Raw genomic sequence first — 6,081 nt, 5'->3', positions numbered from 1 at the left:
GATTAGATAGGGTGGACAGTGGGAGCCTTTTTCCTCGGATGGTGATGGCTAGCACGAGGGGACGTAGCTTTAAATTGAAGGGTGATAGATATAGGACAGATGTCAGAGGTAGGTTCTTTACTCAGAGAGTAGTAAGGGCGTGGAATGCCCTGCCTGCAAAAGTAGTAGACTCGCCAACTTTAAGGGCATTTAAATGGTCATTGGATAAACATATGGATGATAATGGAATAGTGTAGGTTAGATGGGCTTCAGATTGGTTTCACAGGTCGGCGCAACATCGAGGGCCGAAGGGCCTGTACTCCGCTGTAATGTTCTATGTTCTATGTTCTAAATGTACTATTGGAATATAAATACCATATAAAGTACTTTATATGCAATATAGGTGCAGGAAAATATTACATATGAACATGTGAATTAGGAGCAGAAATAGATCATTTGGCACCTCAAACCTATTCCCCATTCAACAAGATCACGGCTGAACTGCTTGTTTTTCAAATCCCATATTTCCATTTCCCCCCAAACATCTTTAGTTTTCCTGCCTAACAAGAATCTATCTACCATCCCTTAAAAATATTCAATGACCCCCAACTCCACCACCTTCTAAGCAGACAATTCCAAAGCCATATAACCCTCGAGAAGGACTGTTTTTTTTTGTTTTAAAAATTGTGGACTAAAATGAGAAAAAAACTTTTAAAATCAGAAGATAGTAAGAACTGCAGATGCTGGATTCAGAGATAACACATATGGAGCTGTAGGAACACAGCAGGCCAGGCTGCGGAGGAGCAGGAAAATATTATTTCTGCAGAAGGGTCCCGACCTGAAACGTCAGCTTTCCTGCTCCTTTGATGCTGCCCGGCCTACTGTGTTCCTCCACTCCATACTATTTTAAAATCAATATTTCGAAAGGCTAGCTGCATGTTTTGAAAAGCAAGTAACCTGACACCCATGACAAGCATCATAAATAACTGAACAAACAGTAATTGAAGTGCTTGCAGATGAACAGGAACTGAGGGGTTATGTATGGATGTAACTACCTGGTAAGAAGATGTTGATTGGTCTATGAACTGGTGACCAGTTGTCAATGACAAGGATTTTTTGCCTGCCAACAACAGTGTGGTTTGTGGCAAGTCACTGAACAGCTTGGAGCTGGGAACAAGTTTCAGAGCAGGGATTTGATCTCCACCAACTCAGAAGTAGCTTCTCTGTTCTCCACAGTCAAAACTCAATTTAAACCTGAAGAAAAAACGGTTATACTTTCCTTCAGAAGTTGTTGTAGGCTGTGACATTTAATTGATCAATCAGATGGATTTTACAAGTGAACCACCTGCTCTATGCCTCTTGCAAACCTGTGGAAGCACCTAGGAAAGTGAAGCCAAGAAGAAACTTTCAGATCAGTAAGAGTCAATTCAACATAATTTGTGGATAAAGACTACTGAGCTGTTTTTCCGGTTTTTCCTCTCTGCCCATGTGTTTTTCTTTCTGTCTGTGTGTAAAGGGGAGTTTATAAGGAGAATGGAGTTTTAATTTATAGCATTGTGTGCTGATAGTGTATAACTGTTTATCTATAGATATTTACTTGCAACAATAGTAATTTGTGTTCAGTGCAATAACCTGATCTCTGTCAACCTAGGTATGAAAATCAAGTAAACTGGGAATATTGTGTACTTATTTTTTTTAAAAAATTAACTTTTGTGACAAATTCTGGCATGGTCAGGCTTGATTTCCAGCATACTACCCTGGTAAGTCTAAAACACCTATGAGAGAAAAAAAAATCTCCTGCTCTTTGCCCTAAAAGGGTGACCACTAATTTTTAAACAATGGCCCCAGTTTTGCATTTGTCCACAAGATTAAACATCCCTTCCATGTTCACTTTGACAATACCATTCAGGATCTTATATACTTCAATCATGTCACCCCTCACTCATCAAAACACCAGTGGAAACAAGCCCAGTCTCTCCAGCCTTTCCTCACTAGATAATCCACTCATTCCAGGTATCAATCTAGTAAACCAGTTCTGACCTGCCTCCAATGCATTTGCATCCTCCCTTAAATAAGGCGAGCAAAACTGCTCATAGTATTTGAGATATGGTCTCAGCAGTGTCTTGTATAACTGAAGCATAACAATCTTCACTTTAATGTTCAGTTCCTCAACAATAAAGAATACCACTGCATTAGCCTTCTTAATTACTGGCTGTACCTGTATACCAACATTTAATGACATCTGTGTCAGATATTCACAAAACAGTATGAGAGGTAATGGCCTAGTGGTATTTTTGCTGGAGAGTTAATCCAGTGACCCAGATAATGTTTTGAAGACTTGGGTTTAAATCACACCAAGGCAGATGGTGGTATTTGAATTCAATAAAAAAAAATCTGAATTAAGAGTATAATGATGACCATAAATCAATTATTGATTGTCGAAAAAACCCATCTGACTCACTGATGTCCTTTAGGAAAGGAAACTGCCATCCTTACCTTGTCTGGTCTACATGTGATTCCAGACCCACAGCAATGTGGTTGATTCTTAGCTGCCCTCTGGGCAATTAGGGATGGGCATTAAATGCTGGCCTAGTCAGTGATGCCCTCATCTTGAGAATGAATAAAAAAAAGTAAGATGAGTGTTGGTCATCTTGTGAATGGGAAGTTAATAGTAGCTAATAAGGAAATGGTGGATGAAACAAACAAATATTTTGTTTCTGTTTTCACTGTAGATGATTCAAAAATACATTCCAATTATAGCTGTAAATTAGGAAGTGGAGGAGATAGAGAAACATGGTTAAATTATAATAACTAGGGAAGTTGTACCAAATAGGGTATTGGAGATGCAGGTTGACAAGTCCTCAGGCTCAGATGGACTACATCCCAGCTCTTTTTTAAGAAGGTATTAATGGGGTAGTAACTGCATTGGTGTTCATTTTTCCAAACTTGCTAAATCCCGGAAAGCATCAGGCTGGAAAGTTACAGCTTAACTCTTCATATCATCTGGGATACAAATAGTGTAAAAGGAGCGCAGGACACAAAATGATTAACCTGCATTCAAAAGAACCTTTTTAGCCACACATTTTAGTCCAACAAGAGAGGGTGCAATTCTAGAAGGAAAGTCCTCCATGATAACCTCAGCTAGTAGCAGGAAATGAACCCATGCTGTTGGCATCACAAACCAGCTATCCAGCCAATTGATAAACAACCCAGAACACAAAGTTAGCATGCAGGTCCATCACAAACCAGCTATCCAACCAATTGATAAACAACCCAGAACACAAAGTTAGCATGCAGGTCCATCAAAACATTGGAGAGGCAAATGCCTTTATTATAAGGAGGTTAGAGTACAAAAATAAGAAAATTTTGCTCCAACTGTACACAGCTTTAATGAAACCTGGTGTACTAGGTTTAGTTCAGGTCCCCACATTTACAGAAGGAAATATTTGCATTGGAAACAATTAAATCACTCCACAAGCTGACTGATAGTCCTAATTCAATCTGGAAAACAATATTTAGATACCAGTAATTTCTCCAGTTGACTAAAGCTTGGCATATATTTAGATTAGTTACAGGTTCATGGTTTTTAATGGATATGGTCCACAACTCTCATTTTAATGTTATTGTCTCACTGCTTGGAAGTTATGAGACAAGCTATCATTTACAATTGAACCACAATATTGTTGTGGTGAAAACACTGTCAGCAAGTTAACTTGTTTCACACATTTCCTGGATATTACTGTTCAGTGTTTAATGAACAGAAATTAAACATTTCTGTTTTTATATGGTTTTTGATATTGTAGTTCAGCTATTTATGTGCTACTATTACTCTTTAAATTTGCTAAAGTAGTTGATTATGTAATTGGTTCTTGTAGAAGTATCCAATTCTACTTTTAATTAATTAATTAAAAGCTCTCATTAAGAATGAGATTGAGGGTTTAAGGGCAAAACATGATCAGTTCTAGCATGAATTTAAATTTAATGTACTTCTGAAACATTATATCTCAGAATACAGCTAATCAGAATTTTAAGAAGGAATTTTAGTCTTGGGAGTCATCCAACGGGTTTTCAAAATTTATGAAAGTTTATGATGGTAAATATTGAAAAAATATTTCTACTAGTCAGTGAATTGTAACAAGGAAGAAAGGAAGAAAATTGCATTTCTAAAGGAGTTGAGAGTGCTTCAAAGTACTTCACAGTTGATGAATTAGTTATGTGGTTTTTACATCACAACAATTGACACTTCAACTGTTGTAATGTAAAAAACACAACTAATTTATGGTATTGCAGAAATGTGAGTAACTGATGGTTTTTGGCTAATACCATGAGATTTTTTACAATCCAATTGAAAGAACAAATACGGCACTGATTTAACATGATGTGGAGGCGCTGTTGCTGCACTGGTGTGGACCAGGTCAAAAATCACACAACTCCAGGTTATAGTCCAACAGATTTATTTGAAGACACAAAGAAGAAGTGAGGCTCCAAAAGCTTGTGTCTTCAAATAAACCTGTTGGACAATGGCCTGCTGTGTGATTTTTGACCTGATTTAACATCATACCTGAAACTTGGTACGTCTGACTTTGCACCAATTGCCCATTACCACACTGAAGTATTGGTCTTTTGACACTTCCTTTGACTACGATCACTCAAGCTCTCCAAAGAAGATTTGCTCAGTTGTGATTTGTTGTGTGTGTTTGGCTAAGCATTTCTTTGTCTGGTGTTTTGTTCTGCCATCTGATCTTCAGAAACTTACCAAGTCAACCAAAATCAAAATGGTTGATGTTTCATTATTAATGTAGTTGACCTCAGACAGATTTTGAGTAAATTCTGAAGAAACAAGTTGTTGGTAACATAGTCCGAATCTTACATTTGTAGAGTGGGCAAGACTATTATTTCTTGAGATGTTGTTTGGTAGGCAGACTCACTCTTCATTCACAGACTCATGTTCAAAGTCTGCTGAAGGCTGTACTTGTTTGATAGTTCTTGTATTTGAGCACATCTTATAGACCACTTGAGAGTGTATGTGGCTGAGATAAATTAACTTGTCCACTGCTGATTGGTACTGGTGATGGAAGAAGCATGGGTACTCAAGACAGGGCTTACCTGGAGCAGGCTGGTGCATTTCTTCAGTTTTTTTGTGCTGATTGTAAGGGCAAAGTTGTTGCTTGCATTGAAGAACAAGGTCATGTTATGTTTCAAGTCCAACTCTGAACAAGTAACCGTTGTATAATTCATTGGCAAATAGGAAATCACAAATGATACCTTTTGAAGTCCTTGGTCTTTGCCTGGTTTGCGGCTGTGGTTTCAGTGCCAGGATCATAATTATGAAGAGCATCGGAGATCACGGCAGAGAAAAATATGCTGAAGAAGATTGGCAGACACAGCCTGCTTAACTGTATTAGTAACTGGGAATAAGTTGGAAAACTTACCATCATCCAGGGCATAATCAAACATGCCACAATGGAATGTTAAACCATTGAGATGAACTGTTGGTGGCATGATGGCAGTGTTTAGCAGCGCTGCCTCACAGCACCAGGGACCTGGGTTTGATTCCAGCACTGGGTGACTGTGTGAAATTTGCACATTCTCCCTGTGTCTGCATAGGTTTCCTCTGGGTGCTCCGGTTTCCTCCCACAGTTGAAAGATGTGCAGTTTAGGTGGATTGGCTATGCTAAGTTATCCCATTGTGTCCAGGGATGTGGCAGCTGGCTGGGTTAGCCACGGTAAATACAGGGTTATGGGGATAGGGTGGGATGCTCTTTGGAGGGTCAGTGCAGACATGATGGACCGAGTGGCCTCTTTCTGCACTGTAGGAATTCCAAGATTCAATAAAGTTGAGCATGTTGTTCTGTGATCAGAGGCTCTCACATTTAGAGGTATGAGAGGTACTTTAGTTGATGTGTAGGTTAGGCCAATTAGCCATAGCAAATAGGGGGGTAGGTGTGAGTCGGATACTCCTAGGAGGGTCGGTGTGACTTGATGGGCCAAGTGGCCTGCTTCCACACTGTGGGGATTCTATGATTCTATGAAACGTACAAAAGGCTGAAGGATCTCCACAAGCTGCAGTCTCAGGGTGATCATATCGTACTTGGACGAGGA

General features: G+C 39.1%; 1 protein-coding gene across 2 annotated transcripts in view; it reads right to left on the bottom strand.

The window, feature by feature from the left end:
* Positions 1 to 5,102, bottom strand: part of ift81 (intraflagellar transport 81 homolog) — a 113,902-nt gene extending 108,800 nt beyond the window's left edge. For both annotated transcript variants that reach the window (XM_048611627.1, XM_048611628.1), the window contains exon 1: positions 5,086 to 5,102. The gene's annotated coding sequence lies outside the window, so the exon portion shown is untranslated. The remainder of the gene's footprint in view (positions 1 to 5,085) is intronic.
* Positions 5,103 to 6,081: the final 979 nt, after the last annotated feature.

This window comes from Rhincodon typus, chromosome 24 (genome assembly GCF_021869965.1).
Source record: "Rhincodon typus isolate 14 chromosome 24, sRhiTyp1.1, whole genome shotgun sequence".
NCBI lineage: Eukaryota > Metazoa > Chordata > Chondrichthyes > Orectolobiformes > Rhincodontidae > Rhincodon > Rhincodon typus.
Note: the sequence above shows the minus strand (reverse complement) of the source record. Positions and strands in the feature narration are given on the sequence as shown.